This window comes from Cylas formicarius, unplaced genomic scaffold (assembly GCF_029955315.1).
Source record: "Cylas formicarius isolate icCylForm1 unplaced genomic scaffold, icCylForm1.1 PGA_scaffold_10__41_contigs__length_53128322, whole genome shotgun sequence".
NCBI lineage: Eukaryota > Metazoa > Arthropoda > Insecta > Coleoptera > Brentidae > Cylas > Cylas formicarius.
This window is the reverse complement of record NW_026844214.1, coordinates 35,634,679-35,658,526: the sequence shown is the minus strand read 5'-3', so window position 1 is coordinate 35,658,526 and position 23,848 is coordinate 35,634,679. Positions and strand designations below refer to the sequence as shown.

The following is a 23,848-nucleotide window of genomic DNA, read 5'->3' as shown; positions in this document are numbered from 1 at the left end:
GTTCGTAAGCTTATTTCTTATTGGCTGTAAGGGTTATGCAACACTACCGAAATATTTTATTCAATCGACATTTTAGCTCACTACAGGGTGTTCGGAAATTGAGTTCGGAAACTTGGAAGAAAGATTAAAAGTGGTAAAATAATAGTGGTAAATCCTGTAATAAAAACGATATCATAATATTTTCCGAGTTTTAGCTTGTCAAAAATTGATTTTTTTGATTTAATAAAAATCATAATAGTGTTTCAGAAATCTGTCACTAGAGAGCACTTTACTTAAAACATATTTTTTATTTTCCCTGTATTTTATTTTAAGCAGAATCACGAACCGTCAAAAATTATTACTCTTGTTTTAAGTCGATAAGTGTTATCGTTCAGACGGGAATAGATTTTTTATTCTCGGCTCGAATTTTACGTGTATCTAAATGAGATTTCAACTAATAGGACTTAATAAAAAAAGTCATTTTCACAATCCGTTCAAAATTAGTTTCTATTACAAGAGCGAATTATCCAACTGCTACTGTGATGACCCACAAGGAATATTCAAATATCTACTAAATATCGCAAAAAGTATTTTTGCTACGGAAGAGCAAATAGAAATGCAGATCAAGCACGACGGCTTTGTATCGAGGCATGTCCCCATAGAAACGTTCTATCTGCTAAGACATTCATCAACATACACAGAAGATTTGGTGAAAGAGGATCATTCCAACCTGATAATATGTGGAGGCTGACCCGTCAATCAATACGAGAAAACTTGCTGCGCAGGAAAGAATTGCTTGCTCTACAGTTTCATGTTGAAAGGGTTTAACCACTGTATGAGGATGATGAGCAATTGAGAGTAATTTTATGCAATCAAATTTTAGGAAAAATTCAAAATTACCCGCAATCCTTAAATGTCATTTTGTTCACTGACGAGGCTGCATTCAGTCGTGATGGCTATGTAAATTTTCGAAATATGCATCAATAGAACATTGAAAATCCACATGCACAAATCGAAGGAAAACATCAACGCATGGGCAGCGATTATAGGACCTCATTTCTTTAATGGATCACTTAACGGGGAAATGTATTTTGCAATTCCTCCAAGCGGAACTACCAGTTTTGCTGGAACAGGTATCCTTGCCATGGAGATAAAACATATGGTTAATGCAAGATGGCGTTCTACCCCATTTTACATTGGCTGTACGAAGGTATTTAAATCAAGCATTTGAACATCGATAGATAGGTTGGGGCGGTCCTCGCCCACCAGACCTTAATCCAGTGGACTTCTTTTTTGGGGACACTTATAACCTATATAATGAATGATCTACGACAAAAATAATAAACGGTTTCGAAATCATTAGAAATAGGCTTGTTCGGCAGCATTTTTTAAAATGTATAAGAAAATGTTTAGAAATGAACGGTGTGCTTTTTGAAAATGAATTGTAATTAGCTTTATACTGTTTAATTTCCAATTATTATTAATAATTTTTATTTTCGAAAATGGTAAATGTATTTATGTTACTTAAATTAAACATATTATAGCATTGAATTATGCCATTTTTTCATTTTCTTAATTTGTAGTATACTGTTTTTAAAAATTGAGTACACGTCGCCTGCACCTTAAGAAGGTTGGCCTGCATTTCCACTTACTTTTCCGTAACAGAAATGTATATCGCGATATCCACTATCACCTTTCTGTAAATTAGAAGCGCGGTGTATTCGGGCCGAAAATAAAAAAGTCTATTTGTGGCTAAACGATAACGCTTATCGACTCAAAACAGGAGTAACGATTTTTTAAATTTTGTGAATCGGCTTAAGGCAATCTGTTCTATTTTGAAATATCAGTCTAAATAACTGCCCTCTAGTGACATATTTCTGAAATACTTTTATTTTGCAACGATGACCTTATTTCGTTAAGAGTGAACCCCACTACGTTAAAAATAAAATAAAAAAAAAATGAATCTTGACAACCTATAACTCGGAAAACATTACAATTTCGAATTTTTGTTACATGACTTACTACCGTCAATTTACCATGTTGAATCTTTACTCCAAGTTTACGAACTCAGTTTCCAAAAACCCTGTATATTAAATTAAGAAAATAGCGCACTTTCCCTGATCTAGTTGCATTAGTTTAATATCCCAAAAAGTATTTGAGTCTATTTTGTTTTAATTCTTTTTTAATCTGACCATTCCTTCTCATTCTTCACCTATTTTATAAACGCAAGAGAATAACGTAAAAACGTGCGAGCTTACTGAACGTGCGAATAACTTTTCTGTCTTTCACACACGCTGTTCATAAATCCTTCACGCGCAATTTATAAAAATTTAACAGTTTATTGCATGCTCCGGGATTCTAAAAAATGAGCTTTCTGTTTAATGCGTTGTAAAGATACCCAACAAACGTCCCCCGATATAAAACATTTCCGGTTTGGTAACTCGAGGGATTTAAATGATTTGCTGATTTTTGATCAAAGTTAATTTCGCAGGATTGTACTTGTGGAATATTATGTGAGCGTTGAAATAAAATTTAAATACAAAACACCATCACTTTAAACCTCGCAGTGCAAAGCCACTGGCCAATATAATTCTCTATAAGTCTCCTTGCAGCAACCTTGTTAATATTCTACAGAAATTCGCAACCAGCCGCCACTATGCGGAAATAATGCACTCTTCGACACGCAGAATTTGAATTACATATAAATTTGCAATTGTAATCTCTAATTCAATTCGATCTTAAACCATTGACTTGTTATAGGACATCATATTCCACGGCGAAAATTACGCAGATTCTGCATTCGCCTTAAAGTCTTACGTCATTAAAAAGAAGGCGACGTTATAGTATAAGAACTGTAAACTATAGTTGATGCAATAACCTATTAAAATTTTGTTACAGTTCTTATTTTTTCGTTTATATCATTTGTTGCTTAGGAGCACTTTCATAAGCACTTTAGTCGTGAGTAAAAACAAGTTTTTAATACATCATAAAAAAAAATCAACACGAATATATTAATTGACGTGATGAAAACGGATGAAGAACGTCCATATCTACCGAAAAAAATCGATCGCTCCAAACCTCTGATTAAAGTTAGCATTATTGTTTCAACCGTAACAATTCTCATTATTTCATTTTTTAATATAAGATTCGGAAAAGCTTCGAAACCTCCTATAGCAGAACTTTTTATAAGGGACATCTTTCCCCATAAATCTCAATAGCAGGAAAGTTTTTCACGTATCGTTAACCTTATATATGAAAATTTTGATCCTTTCAATAGCAGTCAGGCCCTGATAATGAAAATAATTCATCCGTTATAATGGGTGTTTTTTTTCGATGTATAAAACTTTATGTTGGCATTACTGTTCAAGATGGCGACCGATTTAACAGTTGCCAAGTGATTTATTCTCAGTTTGGTTTGGCAATTCATCATGAATAGATTCACGCCTGAACAACGCTTGCAAATAGTACAATTTTATTTCGAAAATAATGGTTCTGTGAAGAATACGTATCGCGCACTACATCCATTTTATCGTCGACAAAATCGTCCATCAGAGCAGTTAATTCGACGTTTACTCTTATTGATAACTCGCATCCCCAGAGACGCCGTACGGTGCGTACAGAAGAAGCTATTGCTGCTGTAGAGCGTAGAAATGAGGAAGACCCGAATGAGTCCATCCGCCATCGAGCACAGGAATCGGATTTGTGTCCATCCACTTTATGGAAAACTTTGCGAAAGGATCTTGCCTTGGTTACCGATTTTCATAAGCGAATTTTGTTTAGCGATGAAGCGCACTTCTGGTTGAATGGCTACGTCAACAAACAAAACTGCCGCATTTGGAGCGAAGCTAATCCTCAAGTGTATGTCGAAACACCGTTACATCCAGAAAAACTGACTGTTTGGTGCGCTTTATGGGCTGGTGGAATCATTGGTCCGTACTTCTTCAAAAACGATGATGGCCAGAACGTTACAGACAATGGTGATCGGTGTAGAGCTATAATTACTAACTATTTCATTCCTGAATTGAATAACTATGATGTCCAGGAGATGCGGTTTCAACAAGACGGCGCAACATGTCACACAGCTCGTGCCACAATCGATTTATTGAAAGACACGTTTGGTGGCCGCCTAATTTCACGTTTTAGACCTGGCCTGGAATTGGCCTCCAAGATCTTGTGGTTTAACACCGCTAGACTACTTTCTGTGGGGCTATGTAAAGTCATTGGTCTATTCGGATAAGCCACAAACGCTTGACCATTTGGAAGACAACATTCGCCGTGTTATTGCCGATATACGGCCACAAATGTTGGAAAAAGTCATCGAAAATTGGACGTCCAGATTGGACTACATCCGCGCCAGCCGTGGCGGTCATATGCCAGAAATGATATTTACAATGTAATGCCACAAGATTATCTTTCGGATAAATAAAATTCATGTCAATCGTTGTTTTATTGCAACTTAAAGTTCTATACACCGAAAAAAAAACACCTCTTATATGTATTGTTTTTATTTGACATATTCGATGCTACTATTCAGAAATAAATGTTCCTTGCAATATTCTGTAGCAATTAAATTGGGAATTAAATGAGCGATCCCTAAATATGTTCGTTCATATAAGCTCGATTTACGACGTACAAATTTACGGACATGGTTTCTGTGTACATGTTTTAATCTGAGCCTCCTTCTCACCAGTCGCACAACCAGAAGATACGCAATGCCTCCATCGTACCATTTTTCCGACACCGCATGTGACGCTGCATTCAGACCATTTTCCCCAGTGATCCCATAGTTTTGTATTCTTCTTCCCTCTTAGACCATTTGTAAACTCACTGTCTACATACTGGATATAGTCCAGAGTGTCATAGTTTGCCTCATCAAATGCTCTTTCTTTATCTTGTGGTCTTCTGACGTCTTCAATAGAACCCAAATTGTCGTTAATTTTGATGGGTTCCAAACTGTAGATAATCGCAAATTCGCATATAAAGACAAGGATACATTTGATTGACATTTTTGGTTTGTCATGTATTGCCAAGCTAAAAATATCCTTCATAATAATATTTACATTTGATTGGTTGTTTAGAGAGAAAATGAATCTATAGGGATCCGAGCTTGGACAGGGAAAACTTCAGCATTTATTTGAAATACTATTAAATTTAATTTCATTTCCAAATCTGCTTAACTGGAGTGGTAATTGGGTTGTTTGACAATAATTTGGATGTTAGGTCTAAGATTTTATTATTATTAATATTGAATGAGATATTTTATTTGGTAGGTTTAGTGTATGAACCACAAAAAATAGGCCGTTATAAACTTTTTTTTTCTATAGCTTAAGCAATATTATAAAGTAACATCCTTACGCCTTAACATTTTTAACGAACGGTTTTCGAGACAGTGATTTAACTTTTAAACAATAAGATGTTTAAATATGTGGTTTGATAAGCTGAATATCATCGTTCTCTCATAATTTTCCACAAAACATAATGAAAATTCCACAAATTCCAATGGTGTTTGTGCGCTGTAGGTAGACGTTTTTGTATGTCTGATGACGTCCGCATATTAAATTGCTGCTTTGGACCAGGATGCAGAGGATAAAGCCAGAATCGAAGATGCCGGAAGCTCTTTTGTCAACGTGAAGCAATTCTTTTGTAACACAGTGTTAGTGTTAAATAGCCGTATCGCGTATCGTATGGTTAAGTGCTACATTGATTCTGTATTCTTACATGGAATGGAGTCCTTTACTATAAAAGACATTAAGGAAAATTGAAGCCTCTGAAATGAGGATATTTCTTCGTATGTTGAGAATATTGTGGACAGAGCATGGTATCTACTCGTATCTAATGAATCCGTATTACTGCGCAACAACCAAGAAAGAGAGATACTAAGCATAATTAAGAAAAGGAGATCGGTATTCTTTGGACATATTCTCAGCATTGATAAATACTACCTACCCCTACTACCAACCAACCAACCAAAATTGAAGGAAAGCAGGAATAAACGTTTAAACCCTCGTCAGAACAGCCGAAAGGTCACAGGAAGTCACAGATTTGAGAGCGGTCAGGTATTTTTCGTAGATTTTAAATACTGATATGGAATGTTGACGTTACTCAGTAGATGTATTCCCGCTGTTTTGCAAAAATGTAGCGTTTCAGAAAAAGTATAGTATGCTCAGCTGCGCTCCGCACATGCCTAAATAAACTCATGAGTAAAGTGTAGTTTATCCAAATTCTTGTAAAATATACCATTTCACCACACCACTGGTCCGTCCGTCCACGCATTTTAAGTTCGAATTTTTGACCATAGTCATGAAAATTGGATTTACAATATTGGACCAAGTATACGTTCCTTTGATTTCACTAATGTAAAAACTCAATTTTGAAAAGCTTCCTGGTAAAACATAGTAACTAATCTTTTTGCAAAAAAGTGCTTTTTAAAAATATTATAGTTGCAAGAGAAAAGCAAGCGCTCTCCGTTATATTCATAGATCTGCAAAATATAAGTTAAGATCATGAATCGGTAGATATATTTTCCGAAATCAAATAGGCAATATTTTAAATACTTACACGTTATTCACTCCAATTTAGCAGCCGATTAGCTCAGCTGTGTATTATAATTTCGCCCGGTCTATTGGCATATTAATATCACTTTTGCGTTGTAACTGAATAAAATGTTGGGTTGCCTAATAGAATTTGCATGTACGCGAAAATAGACGAAATCTCCATAAATTTTCCGCGTTTAGCTCTTGCTCGATGCGGATGCTAATTTATCCTTGGTTTTGTATAATTCTTAGTAATGTGCGAGGTATATTGTTGGTCCTGTGTTTTTTATTTGCATAATGTTTTAGTATTTCAACGTGTATATAGGGTATCTTTAAAAGACGCAGAGAGAGTGCTACCCGAACTTCTTCCGTGCTAAATATTATAAGATTTAATCAGATGCAAAAGTGGATAATTTTCATAAGTAACTTTTGTACTAACAGTTTAATACATTCTTACTGTCCAACGCTTTTTACCTAAAAATAATATATTATGGAAAAAGTTTTATAAACTACACTTTATAAACTTTGTAAACGACACTTTTCTTGGGAACGAGCGGAGCAGATCGGAGTGAGTGGTTAATAAACGAGTGTTTCAAGAACTTAATAAATAACAATAACAGGCGTGCACACTACACCACCGAAACAATAATTACACTTTATATTTATATTTGAGAATAACAATTAGGTTGCTTAACCACCAAATAATGAAAACAATAAACATAAGTAACATTCCAAACTCACAAACCGTCACCCCAGCTCCACCCAAATTGTATTTACCTTTATACCCACAAATATGATGATTATGCCTATAAATTAAAAATCAAACGAGAACAAGCGTTCTGCCTAAAAAAATTTTGTAACTGGTTCAGATAGGGGAAATATATGAAATTACCTGTTTGTAAAAACGATTTTCAGTCTGAAAAAGCTTGGTATTGATACCTACAGCCAACAATTTTGTTTTCTTTAATTTTAGATTATATTCAACAAAGACTTCAAGAACAAGTTCAAGTTCAAGATTTAAAGAATTTGAGATATCTGGTAGAGTGGAACGAAATGTATAATTAGGTATCATCCCACACATGCCACAACATTAGAAATCTTCAGAGACTTTAAAATATCAGCTGTATAAATAATAAATAGTAATGTGCCAAGAATAGAACCTTGGGGTACACCAGACAAAATATTTAACTTCTCCGAATATTCGTTCTTATAAACGTGTGGCATACTATATTTGCGCACGCCTGATGATGATATAGAACCCTATCTCAGAAATATTAACTTTACGATTCAGTTAAGTCGGGTAAAAAAATCTCATGGTCATCGCGCCTTTTGGAGGTCCTCGCCAATAATTCGCAACATTTTGGGTATTCGAGTCACGAGAACTTAGAATGTGCTTTTTGGTCCGATCTTTCACAAATTATTGCTTTGTGATCGCAAGACAGTTTCAGCATCTCTTGTTTATTCCATAGTAATATTAATTTCTACAAAGAATTTTTCGTATATTTTGGCAATTTATCTACACATTCATCCATAAGTTATTTCTGTATTATTGTTCTGCGGCTGATTTAGAAACAGGTTTATAAAAAATCAGGGTTATTGCAAATTTAAATGAGTTCAAAATTGTTTGTTAGAGAACAATCAAATATGGCATACCTATGGATACATTCTGATATAAAATACATATGATACGGAGCCCATAGTCATACTTCAATACTATCACGCTCGGCAGATTTTTTTGATGTGTTCGTGCACAACGTCTGTAAAAGCTGGTTCCAACCATTGCGATGATTTCAAATGTCAAATAAATGTGATCTTACTAGAAAAAGAGTGTAAATCATCCTTAAATAAGGGTTATCCTATCAGCGCTGATTTTCGTAGAACCTGAAGCAGATTGCAAATATATCGGTCCGTTCCGTAAACACTTGCCAAATATTACGTATGTGTTATGAATATATATTCGCCCATACAACTTAATGGATAGGAAAATCATTATTCATGATCATGGAAATATTCATATTACATGGAGCAGGTGACATACACATTTCCCAGTGCAGCTGCGTTTGAAATTTCCATTTCATTCCGTGACGGTCGTTACATTAATGAGATATAACTTGTTATAGGAAGATCAATTTTTCATACTTTGTATTTCAAGTTGCGTTACGGCTGTTATCCATTTTTTATTTTGTTGTACGTTCCTTCAGCGTCGCTGATGGACGCATTATTTAATATTTTATGTAAAAGTTTGTAAATATTTAACTACAGAACATTAATTCTCTGGTCAAATTCGATCGCATCGAATTCGCAAGTTTTCTAGATACTCGCTGCTCAAGGTCAAGGTTAATACGATTTCAGACTGAAGGTGGTATTCAAAAAACCAAATATACCAGGACTTATTCACAAATTGGAATATATTTGAGAAAAACTGATGTACTTGTTTGCATTATGAAAAAAAAATGTCTGTGTATCAATAAATTACAAATAGTTCATTGTATCTTAAAATTCAGTGCATCTTAATATACATTTGGTTTTCAATTGCGGTTTTAAGCGTACAAAATTGAGGGATATATAACTTTAACAAATACAACGTTCTAGAAGAGCGCTTTAATAGGATGGTACCTACTATATCATTCAAATGAGATGGTGAAGGAACGGTTATTGGTAAAGAATGCAGTGATGCTATCAGTTAGTGGACTTTAATAAGGAAGCCTTAAAAATACAATATAGAGTGATAGGATCATAACTAGAAAAAGCTCTAAATGAGCATTTCACAGCATGATCTACAGAAGATTTAATCTAAATTATCTAAGCTAAGCGCATACCATCTTAAATTTATTGATTATTGATATTGATTTTATAGCTTACTAGCTAACCCGGCAGACTTCGTACTGCCTCAATCGATAAACTTTTGTATAAAATAATCTTAGAACAAGCAAAAAGAATCTGTATTTAATAAAAAAGCATTTTTTAATGAAGGATGAAGTTTTATTACTATTTTCGACACATCATGTTGCTTACTTACAAAACACAGTTTTCCTGAAATTCTGGCTATTTATAAGGTATAAATTTGATATTGACAGACACACACCGTTATGGTACAGTCTGTTAATCAATTTGAAGCTTTCTCATAAACCATATTTTTCGTTTTGTTTTGTGGTGCGTAAATACGAGGTGAGCGCCAAAAGTTCCCGGCTTGACATAGATGCAGCTCCAGTATCACGATAAAACTTTGTCTTCTTTAAACTATATATGTTAGTAGGCTGCGAAAAAATGTCGCACATAACGCAAATTGAGTATAGAGCAGTCAAAGTTTTTGACAAAATAAGGGTTAGCATCTAAAATTATAAAAGAAAGGCTGGATGGTGTGAACGGCCAAAGTTCTCCTTCGTATTCTGTAGTGTGAATGGGTGTGGTCATAACGGAAGATATTGTTGCGATTGTGGAAGAGGTGGTATTGAGTGATCGACATTTAAAGGTCAAGGAAATCTCAGAAACCACTAAGCTTTCTGATACAAGTGTCCGTCGAATTTTGCATGATCATTTAGGTATGCATAAGGTTAGTGTAAGATGGGTTCTTAAAAATCTTTCGGCTATTCAAAAACAACGCCGTGTCGAGTGTGCGCGGTCTTTTTTGGAAATCTGTGGGTCGGAACCGAAGCCTGTGATAGAAACTATTGTGACGGGAGATGAAACTATGGTTCTCTATTACGACACTCAATCGAAAAAATAATCAATGGAGTGGCGTCCTAAAAGTGAAGCACCTCCAAGAAAATTCAGAGCCTGCCAGTCAACAAAAAAGGTGATGGCCGCGATCTTTTGGGATTGTGAAGGAATTCTTTTGATATATTTTAAAGAAACTAATACCACTGTCAATGGTAAATATTACGCAACACTATTACATAAATTGCGAGACTGCATACGTGTAAAACGTCGAGGAAAACTGATCAGAGGCGTGCGTCTTTTGCATGATAATGCCCCTGTCCGTACTGCTGGTGTTGCACAAGCTGCCATTTTAGAGTGTGGGTTCCAACAGATAGATCATCCTTCCTATAGTCCAGATATGGCCCCCAGCGACTATTATTTGTTTGGATATTTGAAAAAGGACTGACGTGGACGGCGGTTTAACGACGAAGTTGAGTTAAAAGAGGCTATTTTAGCTCATTTGACAGACAAACCCAGAGAATATTTTTTTAAATTGATTGAGTTGTTAATAAGTCTATTCAAGTTAAGGGGGATTATATTGAAAAATAATAAAAAATTGTTACTCTACTTTGTTTCTTTCATATTCAGGCCGGCAAATTTTGGCGCTGCCCTCGTAAATAAAGACGGGTTTTCGACGCGCAAGGCCAACCAAATTGAAAATCAGTACTACTAATAATCTATTACATTTTGTGACTATAAAATTTGGTCGCATTCGCTATATTATCACTGTTGAATTTAAATAATAAAGTTCAAATTAACATTTTATTTACAAAAAACGTTTAAATGGGAAATAGAAAAAGGCTGTTTTTAGGGTTTTCCCCGCAATTATTATAATTTTTTTCACTTTTTAAACCTTCCCTAGATCTCCACGAACATTTTAACACCAAGATAAAATAAATCCGTTCTGCCGTTCTCGAGTTTTAGCGGGACTAACGACAAGCAATTGATTTTTGTATATATAGATAGATGAGGAAAGATAAGAAACAATCTTTTTGGTAATTCCTATAATATTATAATAATAATATAATATTTTTCAGTCATTACTTTTACAATTAAATCATATTAAACCCATCGTATAGCCACAAGCGACTGGTTCCAATACATAAAGGTATGTTTATATCGACTACATGTCTCTATAAATTTTGCCAACTTGTTTCCCAACCTCTGGTTAAATGTCTCTGATTTGTGGTCTGTGTATGATGCCAAGTTGCGCACTGCATTACTCTGTTCTACTACGCACCGATAGTACCAGAATAAGAGAAAAATACCATAATACTGATCCTCGCTGTGTACTATTTTTAAAACATTTTGGCAAAAATTGTTTTAGCTAAAAACTGTCAGCCACGCATTAAAATTGAAACAAAAAGAAAATGCGAAAATTTCCGGTTCCGGAAAAATGTTATGCACATTAGAGTTACGCGAAAACACGATGTGAAAATCATAGGATTTCGCTATCCTTAACGGATGACACGTCATAAACACACACAGGGACATACGCGGACGTAAAAAAGAAGCGCAGACAGATTTCACATCTCGAAAACTCTAGAGGGAAATTAAAATTTATGAGTTCTTTTCCATCCATCACTGAGATCTGAATAGAATAGCCGAGCGTGGTAGATAAAACATGTGAAGAGGAAACGGGGCACAGCTAGATGGACGAAATATGTCATCGGTTTAGATGTATTCCCGTATTTAGCTTTATCGCGGACGTCATTTGATGCATGTGTAGGAACCTATGGGGTATCTGAGTTCGGGATGCTTAAAGTCGAGCGAGAATTTTTTCTTTACTTTCAGAATAGTTGTAAGTTGCAAGTATCACCCTGTTGAAAAAGGCACCGTAGGTAGAAATATTTTTCTGAACATGATAAAAAGAGTAGTATGTATGTATGTATTTGCAACCGATTTTTTTTTATTTTATAGGTTAGTTCTTCGATAACATTAAATATAATATAATCAAATATAATAATAAATAATAAGTGCGCCATTTTTTTTTTTAATTTTGGTATTAAATTTTATAATAACACTAGCTGGGGATCATAGGCACCATATGATACGCACTGTGCACTCTCACAACTAGAATCGCGACTTCCATCCCGAAAATGGCAAAACCCTGTCCCAGAGAGAACATTAATTAAATAATAACTAAATAACAATACGTGACTCATCATTGGTAAGATATTTTCAGAAATTGTGTGTCATCCAGAATTAAGTTATACTGAGGCACACCGGGTTCTTCCGGAGGTATGATAATGTGGCGAAGATTATCCACAAAGACCATCCAACTAGATAGACATGTTAATGCATAACAAAGAAAGTTGGTGAATTGAGTTAACATATAAATTTCTTCCACAAATATCATGCAAAATAAGGACTGCCAACTCAGACAAACGATCTCGGTTAGCACGTGTCGTTCTTATCAACCCGATATGAGGCCAATAAACAAAATATTATATAAACGTTCCTTCAGAAAAGAATTTAATTACTAGCATTCATTTGTTTGTGGTCCAATAATGTATATTATGCAGTTTAAAGTTTCCATCACTTCTAAAATTGACCTCATCTGCAGAAACAATTTCAGATAAAAAGTTTCCATTTTCCCTAGTCATGCAAAAAAGCAATGGTCTATTCGTCCGTTAAAGTCTTCTTCATTTAATTATTAATAATTATATTAAACCACATCATATTCTTGCATCATGCCAAGGAAGATTTGGATATCTAGTTTTGTATACTCGTTGAGCCAATTGCGCATTTTGAACACATTTAAAATATACCCCAATCATAACGACAACTTCCTCATTTGTAAAAACGGCATTTTATTAGTTTTAATTGCTTACTTATGTTTGCAACAAACACAAATCAAACAGTCTCTATAAAATTTAATAATATTTCAATTCTCTTTCTTAAATATTTAAGCCTAGAAATAAGATATCAAGGTGTCGTTTTCACCGGCCTGTTTAGGTATCATTTCACTACATTTTATGTAACAGAAAATCATATTATTGCTTCTAATTTTTTAGAGAATTGTGCAATTTTCTGTTATTATATTAAACAACGCTTTCTTGTAGGATCACTATACAGGTAAGACCGGGTTGATAGAGCAATAAAAACTTTTTTTTTTTAAAGATAAATTTTGTTAGGCTGTTGCATTTTAACGACCGTTCCTCATTGCCCTTATTCATTCACTCGTATAGGAAATATAAAATAGAATGCCGAAAATAATACAAATTGTTGAAATGCGTCTCACCAACCGGAAAACCGAAAGACTCTCAAGGATATAAAATTCATGAAAATAATTAATTGAAAAACTATTTTCGTTTTCCCTGCTACCATTTTATTGCTTTAATTTTCTCGGTAGGTCGGTAAGAAGTTTTACTGCTTCCTTAAACTTAACGAAATTAAAACAAAGTATAAAATGACGAGGAAAGGAAGGGTCAAGGAGTTAGTACGTTACTGCGGTGTAGCAATTTTAAAATTGCCCGAATTATGTAATACTCAAAATTCGCCACCCGTTCCTTACCTCAAGTTTTCGGTATGTTTTTATTTATTATTTTAAATATTCACACTGGCGTGCAATCGATCGTCAAATTAGAAAGATATTCAGGATTCCAGCAACTACAAGTGTGAACTGTAATCAATCAATAAAAAGGAAAAAAAAACGATATTAGAAACTGCTTTTTAAATCTTACTTAGGAAAAATTTAAATGTTGGTGTTAGAAAAACACAAACAAACCATTTACAACTAAACTAACCACTCAATACTTTGTGGTCTCCAGAAATTAATTTTATAATTATTTACTTAAATAGATTGGTTTATCATATGGTAATGGAAAGAATTAATCTTAATGTACATTTTGCAAATGTATCGCACGGCTGGGCGAAACTAATTTAGAAAATATTTTTTCGCGTCATAAGAGGAGAAAATCGAAAGTATGGGACGTGAAAAAAGGGAGAAAATTTGAGACGCGCGGGAGTTTTCTAATGTCGACTCCGTCAATGACAAATTACACCGATATTTCTCTCGTTGAACTTCACTGAACTTATTTCTGAAGTCAACCATGAGAACATATCGCATTTGTCGTGCCCTGAATATTAATTTAGATGCACGTGTGCCCCCGCAAAATATCAGTTGTGTTGAAATTTGCCAAAGAATCACTTATTTAATTTTCTTTATTGGATTTTCTTTTATAAAATGGAAATAACAGTGGTATAATTGTTTCTCGGATAATATATTTCTTGTTTTGAACTGACGTGGCTTTTACTTGATGAAAATCTAAAAAAACTAAAAGTTCAGATTTTCACGAATTTTTTTTATTTTTACATGACAATTGTTTCGGCAACACCGTGTCTATATCAAAAGTGATAACACGGTATTGTGTTTTCTTTTATTTTATCTCTCTAAAAAAGATATATTGAACAGTAACATATTGCAGCATCATTATCCCAAACACCATTATTTTCAAAATCAATTTCGTACTTTATTACTTTTTTTAATTACAAGTTATAGCGACGGTTTTCGCAGCTGACAAGCTCGCTTTGTTTCAGGTCTGTTTCCTACTGCAGTTGAATTATATATTGCTACAGATAAGTAACCCTTATCCATAACCACTGCTTTCCACACTTCTGTTTTTGTTGACAGTTAAATTATAGTTTTCGGTATTAATTTTCAATCTAAAATAAACAGCCCGGTACATTTTTGGTTTGTGATTTTCTTTTTTATTTTTATTTTAGACAGCGGCACAGATTTGTTTTGTTGTTTAGTGTTGTTATCATCATCTGTTCATCTGTTAGAAGGAAAGAGCCAAAGCTAACCAAATAAGGAAATGAAATATTATAACAGTTTTGTTTAGTTTTTGCTCCATTCTTTCATGTAACAGGTAACATTGTTGTATATCGCTTTATGATTAAATTTTATATCACAACACACAAAACACTAAGCAACAAAACCAATCTGAATCTGAATCTAAACTTAAAACAATCGTTTATTTAACATATATATATATATATATATATATATATATATATATATATATATATATATATATATATATATATATATATATATATATATATATATATATATATATATATATATATATATATATATATATATATATATATATATATATTGGAACGTTTTAAGATCAAAGATATAAAAATTAAACAATAATACTCAACGTTTTGGGAAACTGAATAAACTACTTGGATAAATTTATTCCATGAATTAATTTAAAATTAATTTAAATATATGGAGTCTTTAAAAAAGAAAATTAATATTGCCACTTTGAAATACATTACTTCATTGCGTTATTGTAGTGTACTTAGTTGCTGTAATTATTAGAAATTTTGCGGGAAATATTTTCTGTGGCCCTCTTAATCGTATAAAAGATTTTTCACTTAAAAGGGTTTGATCTCAATATAAACAAAATTTTAAAGTTCCGAAAGGATCCTCATAAGAAATTAAATATATACTATTTGCATGTATTAATGTAAATTTATACAATATAGTTATTTGGCTCTTGGTGTGTATTATTCTGTTAATCTGACTAACCAAAGATTTGTTTAAATTGTTAGTTTTTATGTCTTGTTTTAAAATTAGAAGTTTATCATATCCTGAATAGACTTTATTTTTTAATAATTCGTATTGCAAGATTATACTTATCTTTATTGCATTTAAACTGTAATCTTATTTTTCCTCTTATTGATAAAATTTTTGCTGTCCCCAAAACAGATAAAATATCTAAACAGTTTTTTTACTTACCTGTTGTTATTTATCTAATAGAAGTAATGGTAATAGCAGTGCTAATTAGTGTGAAAGTTGGTGGTAATTTAAGTGGTATTTGGTGCTATATATTGAAATAATTTCTGATAATGGCAATCTAATATACACAGTACTGAAATTGCCCACAAAGCTACATGAAAAAAAATAGGTATTGAATATTGACACTCCTCTATATTATTATCGCCGGAGCAGTCATCAACAGTGTTCTTTGGATGGACTTAAAATTCTTGTTTCCGTTGGACTTTCTGGGATCTCATTTTTCGGCCCGAATGTGATGCTCCGTAATTTCGCAAAGCAAACTCGAATAAGTCAAACTTACAAAACTGAAAGTGACTATATTCGTTCTGGAGTGCTTTTAAATTTATTTCCTAACTGGAAAACGTTTTGTTTGCCTTCAACTTTAATATGTCACAGAAAGTTTCGCTGGGAAAGGTTACTTCAAGGTAAATATTGGAAGTTAAATTCATTTAATAATATTGTTCGCAGAGGAAGTTTTTGACTCCAAATGTTATTTCGAGGACGAAGTCTATGAAAGAAAAAGCAGCCGGAGTTTGTGAAAGTGACATTGAGTGCTTTAAACAATAGAAAAAGTCATCTGCACATCTAATAGTCCATAGATTTATATCACACTCTATATGGTATACAGGAACTCTGCATTAAAGTTGGGATTAGTATTACAGTAAAAAGTCAAATAAATAAACCTACTACTCGCGCTAACAACTGGCTCCTAATGGAAGTCATTGCATCAAGCAAGTGCATCCTTTAATTTATTATATGGTCTTACGTGTTCTTCAAAGTTGTTTTCTTAGCTGTATATCTAATTACTTTCCATGTCACTGCCTAAGCAATGTATGACAATAGCTATTATAATTCACTTCCCGGAGTCTGCCCACTCGCACGCTTGAACATGCGTCTAAAGTTTTTTGAGGTTAGCTTGTTTTGCATTAACTATTTAACAAAGCCACCGATGCCAAACAAATGTAGGAATATTTGAAGAAAACGAATTCTGCTACTCTTAATTTTAATGGTCTCTAAAAATGTTCCAGTAGAATTCAAAAAAGCATCTTGAAAGAAAATGCCGAGAAATAAATAATTTAGCATTCTATTAAAAAAAATTATTTTTGTAATATTTGTAACTAAATTAGTGGATTTCCTTCAAGAATTGTCGATTTGTTAACCAAACAAGCAGGTTCCATTTATTAACTTTACACCCGAAAATAGAAGTTAAACTGATATTTGAAATTTCATTTTCTCAAATCACTTTACGCAAAATCTGTTTGGTTCTTTTAGCCGCTCTCCAGTTTCTTTATCTTATTTCGACTCCTCTTTCTATGCAGAGTGTCACCTAATCCTTATGACATCCTTTTTAAAACTTTTTCCGAGTAAGGTAAAAGCAAAACCGCGAGATGAAAGCATATTATCCTAAAGTTCTCGGTTTTCAGAGAACTTTCCCGTGATTAATATTAAACTTTGCACAGATTATTTTGACGGAAGCCAACTTCGCACAAACTTCTTCTTTAAAACTAGACGTAAAATACGAATTTCCGGAAACGTGTGGCGATCATACAGGTACCGCTCATATAGTTTCAGGAATTACGTCATGCAAAGCGATTTTAACAGGCAGCACAATAAGAAGCTCATCCAATCGGAGACAAGAGTAAAGCAGCAATGAAAAAATTAGGCACCACTCTCTAATTATCGAAATGATTTTCCCATGCTGGCAAATACAATGCTCTTATGTAGCGTAGATGTACAGGAAATTGAAAAAGTTATAAAAAAACTGCAAACGAAAAAAGCTCCTGGATGGGACTGTATTAGAAGCGAGACACTAAGAGAGATTTGTTTTCAAATCTCCGAACCCTTAACGTTTCTTATAAATAAATGTTTTGAGAGTGGATGTGGATGGAGATTGTTTAAAAGTTGGCATTATTAAGCCATTATATAAAAATGACAGCAGAGAAAAACTTGAAAATTATCGTTCAATATCAATACTTTTAGTGTTTTCTAAAATTTTTGAACGGGTACTTAAAACGAGGATTGTTAAATTTCTTGATAAATTCAATATAATCTCTAAATTCGAAAAGGAAAGTCAACACATGATGCTATCAAATCTTTAACATCCCAAATATACGACTCATTAGATTCAAGTAACCCTTGCATCTGCGTTTTTTTAGATTTAAGCAAGGCTTTTGATACTGTTTGCCACAATAAGTTATTTGATAAACTATACCGTTGTGGACTGAGAGGGAGAGTATTTGAGTTGCTGCGTAGTTATTTGTTCAATCGTAAACAGTGCGTAAGCATAGATGGTGTTTTGAGCGATATGAAGACAGTAACATGTGGCGTACCACAGGGTACAGTTCTCGGACCGCTACTGTTTACGATATATGTTAAATTTAGACACCAATAGTTTTCAGTTTTGCCGATGACACTGTAATTTTTGGACGGGCAAAAACATGGCAATTGTTAAAGTTACAAATTGAGCAGGACTTAAAGACTCTCAAAAAGTGATATCAGTACAATAAACTTACATTGAATTTACAGAAGACCAAATACCTACCTTTCTCATCCTACAAAAATCAGCTCCCAAACATCGGAAACCTAACAGTTGAAATGACATAAATTCCGCAAGTAACATCGTTTAAATATCTTGGTATTACTATTGACTGCCAGCTCAAGTGGAATCTGCAAATTAAATCTATAGTAGAAAAAATCAGACCACTTCTATTAAAATTTAATTACCTACGAGATTTTTTAAACCGAAATCAATTGGAAAACCTATATATGTCATTAGTACAAACTCACCTCTCCTATGGCATCCTGGGTTGGGGCGGGGTCTCTGAAAATCACCTGAAAAATCTAAATGTGTTGCAAAAGTGGTTTCTAAAAATAATTTATAGCAAACAAAAAACTTACCCATCGGACCTACTGTTTGAGAAGAATGAAATTCTCGATATACGGCAGTTATACTGCTTTAGTATATTAAAAGACATCCAAAAAGGAAAAATTCTTGTTCTTAATGCTAATCACACTTATAATACCCGGAACAGACAAAACAAGGACGTCTATCCCACAGTTAGAACAAAAACCCACGAACAACGAACATATACGTATTTCTCACCTAGGTTATATAACATGCGCTATCAGCATATATAAGAGAACAAACCATCTTTACGAAATTTAAAAAATATGTCAAAATATGGATGTTTCAGACGGGCAGACGACTTTTTGATAACCTCATTAACTTAAAATATCAAAGGTAAATAAGAATTATATTTAATCAAGCATAGTTTTTTTTAACCTAAATCCTAATTCTCACATGCCTAGTGAGTTAATGTTTTTATCCTCGTTTTATTTTTATTTTTATTTTTGCTTACATGTATGAGTAGATATTATATTACTATAAATGTAACAAGCAGATTCTTTGCCTCGTTGTTATTATTGGAATTATTATTGCTTTGGTTTAATATTGGTGTGTCATGCATATACATTTCGCAATGCTTCAGTGAAACAAAACATTTATTCCACTTAAATCGATTTTATAGATTATGTTATTGTAAACTTCAAATTGAATAAATGTTATTATTATTAATAGCAATGTTTTATAAACGTTTAATCAATGTTTTTTTAGAAAAAAAAATTTTTTATTTTTATTTTTTATGTCACATATTTCGTTTCTAACTCTTTAAGAAATTAACATACCACTCGGTTCTAAATTTTTATATATTTGTTTTTAGTTCTGATTCATATGTCAGTTCATATTATAGCGTTACTCTGCGAGTATTATACGATAATAATAATTGGTGGCCACATGTTAGAGAGGTAAGTGCTGTTCAGCAAAAAATGTTTTTTATTCAACCGCCCCATGCGTTCAAATATAATCTCTTGGGTGAAGTGCAGTAAAACAGTTTTTTTTTCGGAAAGCCATTAATCATTCTGAAGAGCCACCTGACACTCACCATTTCTCACCTCCATTTTAATGACAAAACAAAACCTCCGTCAAACGGAAATTCCGCATTCTCATTAACTATTCATATTTCAGGCAAAAGCTTTGGTTTTGTGTGCCCTTGGCACACTGACGTGCGTAATCTTTAGCGCGTTATAAATAATGCCGTTTTGTTTAGCGTAATCCTAATTGCGATGCGACATTTTGACGTTTTATCATCGAAAATAATACTGAAAATCTATGGATAAACGGCTTTTCGGAAAAAATATTTTGTTATGTTCTCGAAGATTATTTTGCAGATTGCCAATTTCCAGTTTCAAAGATAGAAGGTGATTTATGAAACATTTACCACCGCTATCGAGAGAAAATATATGCACTATTTACATATTTGTTATTAAGCAGGTCATATTTAGCTTAGATGACTAAGCGGAATTATGTGCAAAAATTTAGAATATACTTAAAATTTTCTTTAAGACCCGAACTTTGGAAGCAACCATTTAACTACACTGTAATTAAAAATTTTGAGGACAGTGAAGTGTGATTAAAAGTTTTGAAGGACTATAATGAGCATTCTTGTTCCTTGGGCCGTGATACTATAAGATAAGGAGCCGTTCGAAAATTGATATACGGCAAAATTAAAAAAAAGTAATTTTTGTCATCAAACTAAAATCTCTACTTCAATTTAGTCTACAAGACCACAAGTAAGCCAGAAACTGCACTTTTTCTCTTACATTATGCACTACATAGATGTAAAAGCCCTACATGGTCCTGGTATTCCAACAATGTTAATTCTATTCCTAAATTAAACAATTATGAAAATTCGTTTTTTTTTTTATTAAATTGACACACAGAACGTTAGGAGAGACTATCATCTAAAAAGCATATTATATTAACTGAGACTTTATTATGGCTTGGACATATTTGGAAATGTTATAGATATTTTAAAAAATATTTTACATCTTTATGATATTTTAGTAAAAGTGTCGGTTAGCTTTAAGATGAGAGCGGCTTCGAATAGCACAAGGAACCAGCAATCCCGTTGTTACTGATTCCCATCGTCGCCTCCATAGGGGCAGGCTTGCTGGGCACTATGGTAATCAAAAATCAGACCGCAATCCTAGAGCCGCCGCCTTTAAAAAGACTCAGGATCTCAATGTTCCTATGACCTTATCCGGCAAGGGTTTGAGGCAGTCACCAAACTGCCATCGCTGGAGGGAATTGATAAACTCCTTGGGGGAATACTGATGCCTGTCTCGCGCCCCCGACGACAACACCTTTAACCTAACACCTTGTGATCGCACTATCATGACGACAGCAATTACGGTGAAGTAGAACTAACTGTCACATTCTGCCCCAGAACCTGACGGCATCCCGGTTATATCCGTAAAGGAATACAACAACCTCAGTTTGGCAGTTCCCTCAGTCCTCCCCGCCTCGTAGACCTTCAGAACAGTCCTTGAACCGAAAGGTGATAAGCCCTCTATTTGGAGGCCCATTACTATCAGTTCATCAATACAGCGTCCGCTACGGCCTATCTTAGCAGACAAGTTAAAACGCACTATCTGCCTGCACACCAAGCAGCGTGATTTTATTAACGTGGACGGCACACTATCTAATACCATGATTCTCGGCCACTGTATTGCACAGTAAATCTAGCCCTAGCCTCCAATGCCATTTCGACGAGTATAACAACTTTCATAATGGATAGCTTGACTGAAATCGAAACATCAATTAAGATAGGGGTCAATTACACTCGACCAATTAAAATAGCAAGGGGAGTAAGCAGGGTAATCTACTAATCCATCCTTCCTTCACCTTGAGGGATAGGTAGTTCGACCAGTCAACGGGATCGACACGTTTGGGGCCACGGGAATACAAAAGCCCAACATTTCAAACTTACATCGGTGGCTACTAAATGTGGGAGGAGCACCTTTGAAGTCACACCAGAAGCCGGCTCTTATGTCATCCTGAAAATTAAATACGGACTGCAAAACATCAAAATGTTGAGAGAGTCAGACCGAGCGATCAGGTACCAGGCGGGTCCGTGACCTGAACGGCCATACGCCTGACCCCTCTCTTCATGCTGAAGTCAGAGATGGTAGATTCGGTATCCAGGAACTGAGGGACGTCATCATTTTTCCCTTCGAGAACCTAGGAACAGCCTTGAGAGATCAATACTGGCGTCAATGACTGAAAGTCCCTTAACCAGCCTGCAGAACACCGCAGCCGATCCTAGATTGACCGGAAACCTGTGGTTGGTTTGGGCATGATTACGTCCAAGCCAAGTCCTGTTATTATGACATACATAGGAAATTATAACATTCAGAAGAATATAGAAGTCGCTCATGCATTATCTAATCGGAAAAAAACTTGTTTCCGGCTCACTCAACGTATGGACTAAAATTTTATTTAGGTAGTGATTTTCTAAAAAAGTTAATGTAATAGTGACTACTATTATCCTCATCTATTTTATTATCTTCCCAGATGTGCTAGTTGTGATTTGACATGTTACCAGTATCCCAATTCGTCTCAAATCGATATGTTCATCTATTAATATGAATTGTCTGGTGTAGTCAAACGATGCCTCTAATTCTATTGAAATGGACTGCACATTCTACTCGAAAGTAATAAAACATTACCTATCCACGTATATTGCTTAAATGAAATTTTGCTCTAAATTGATAACCAGTCAATGAGCCAATTTAATTGCCCTTCGGCGGAGCTCAGCCATGCGACCGCTTTCGGGGTGTGACGTGTCGTAAAACTCAGGAAATGAATAGAGGAAAGCGCAGTTACCGCTAATTAAACTTGACTAATTCTTTTGCATTAAATTCGGATCACTTTTCCCCTGATGTTAGCTTAATATGGTTGCTTGCTATTTGGCCCCAATAGCAATAATTCGGTTAGTTTCATCGAGGTATTTTTGTTCCCTTCTCTCATTCTCTTTCTCCCCCTTTCTTAATTTAATCTAAACAAAAAGTACACAAGTATAATCGAATAATTCGAACAAATCATAGTATGTACATACCATAGTTAAGACCAAAAAATTGCTTTTATATGAGTTGGAATTGGGAATCACAATTTTTCTGCAATTTTTCTTGTACAATGTACCTCGAACATTGCATCATTTCTAAAGGAAAAAGGCTGATTTATAAAGTCCTCAAGTTTACAGAAAGTTTAACATTTAGTGGCCCGTACTAAAACTGTTTCACATATTTTTATTTATCCAGAAAGATTCAAAGCCAATTTGCAATAGCAATCAAACACTTGCATTATGGAATTCCGTTTAGGATATTAAGGATTCTGCAGGAATGTAGTAAGAACGGTGTTTAGGAAAATTCAGTCTATAAAAAATTATTGTAAAATTTTACATATCTGAAAAACAAATAACTAAAGGGAAATCCACATTTGACAATCGGGTAAGTATATCATATTTATTTTTTTATTCAATGATATATGTCGCGTAGTAAAAATTCGTAGCGCGAAACTACGTTACCTTCTAAACGTTTTCGGCACTTTACAAGATAAAGTTTTAGTTTTATGTTCCCACATTTTCACGTACGTACAAAATTGCAAGGCAACGTGAAAAGTTAGAGGGAAATGATGTTACTAAAAATGTTGTGGGTGAAAGGAAACCATTTTAACTTTTAAAGATGTCGAATTGCGGCATAAAATCTATTTTCTTTGCGATATGCTTTTCCAGCTAAATAAAGTACGCAAATATCACGAGTTTGGCTTTACGGAGATGGACAAAGTGCTTAGTCGAGATTCTCGCATTTCCGAATTATCTCAAAAGATACTGATGAATTTTACTGTAAACAGTTTTCGAAAGTAATTTTAACATATCGCTTTCGATCGGTTGTGAGATGAGCTCGGTAAATTAAATTTTCTTCTCCTTAAAGAGGATCGAAA

At 34.1% G+C, this 23,848-nt stretch overlaps 2 protein-coding genes across 7 annotated transcripts in view; one reads left to right on the top strand and one right to left on the bottom strand.

Moving 5' to 3' along the window:
* The window catches only part of LOC132705619 (uncharacterized), a 146,105-nt gene extending 127,020 nt beyond the window's left edge, over positions 1-19,085 (bottom strand). For 3 of the 5 annotated variants that reach the window (XM_060676320.1, XM_060676369.1, XM_060676358.1), the window contains exons 1-3: positions 18,907-19,085; positions 18,796-18,840; positions 18,551-18,675 (exon numbers count right to left, since the gene is read on the bottom strand). The gene's annotated coding sequence lies outside the window, so the exon portion shown is untranslated. Of the gene's footprint in view, positions 1-18,550; positions 18,676-18,795; positions 18,850-18,906 lie in introns of all 5 variants that reach the window. The other 2 variants (XM_060676329.1, XM_060676338.1) reach the window with 2 other exon arrangements.
* Positions 1-23,848, top strand: part of LOC132705608 (nephrin-like) — a 635,291-nt gene that overhangs the window by 378,013 nt on the left and 233,430 nt on the right. The gene's annotated exons all lie outside the window — the stretch shown is intronic.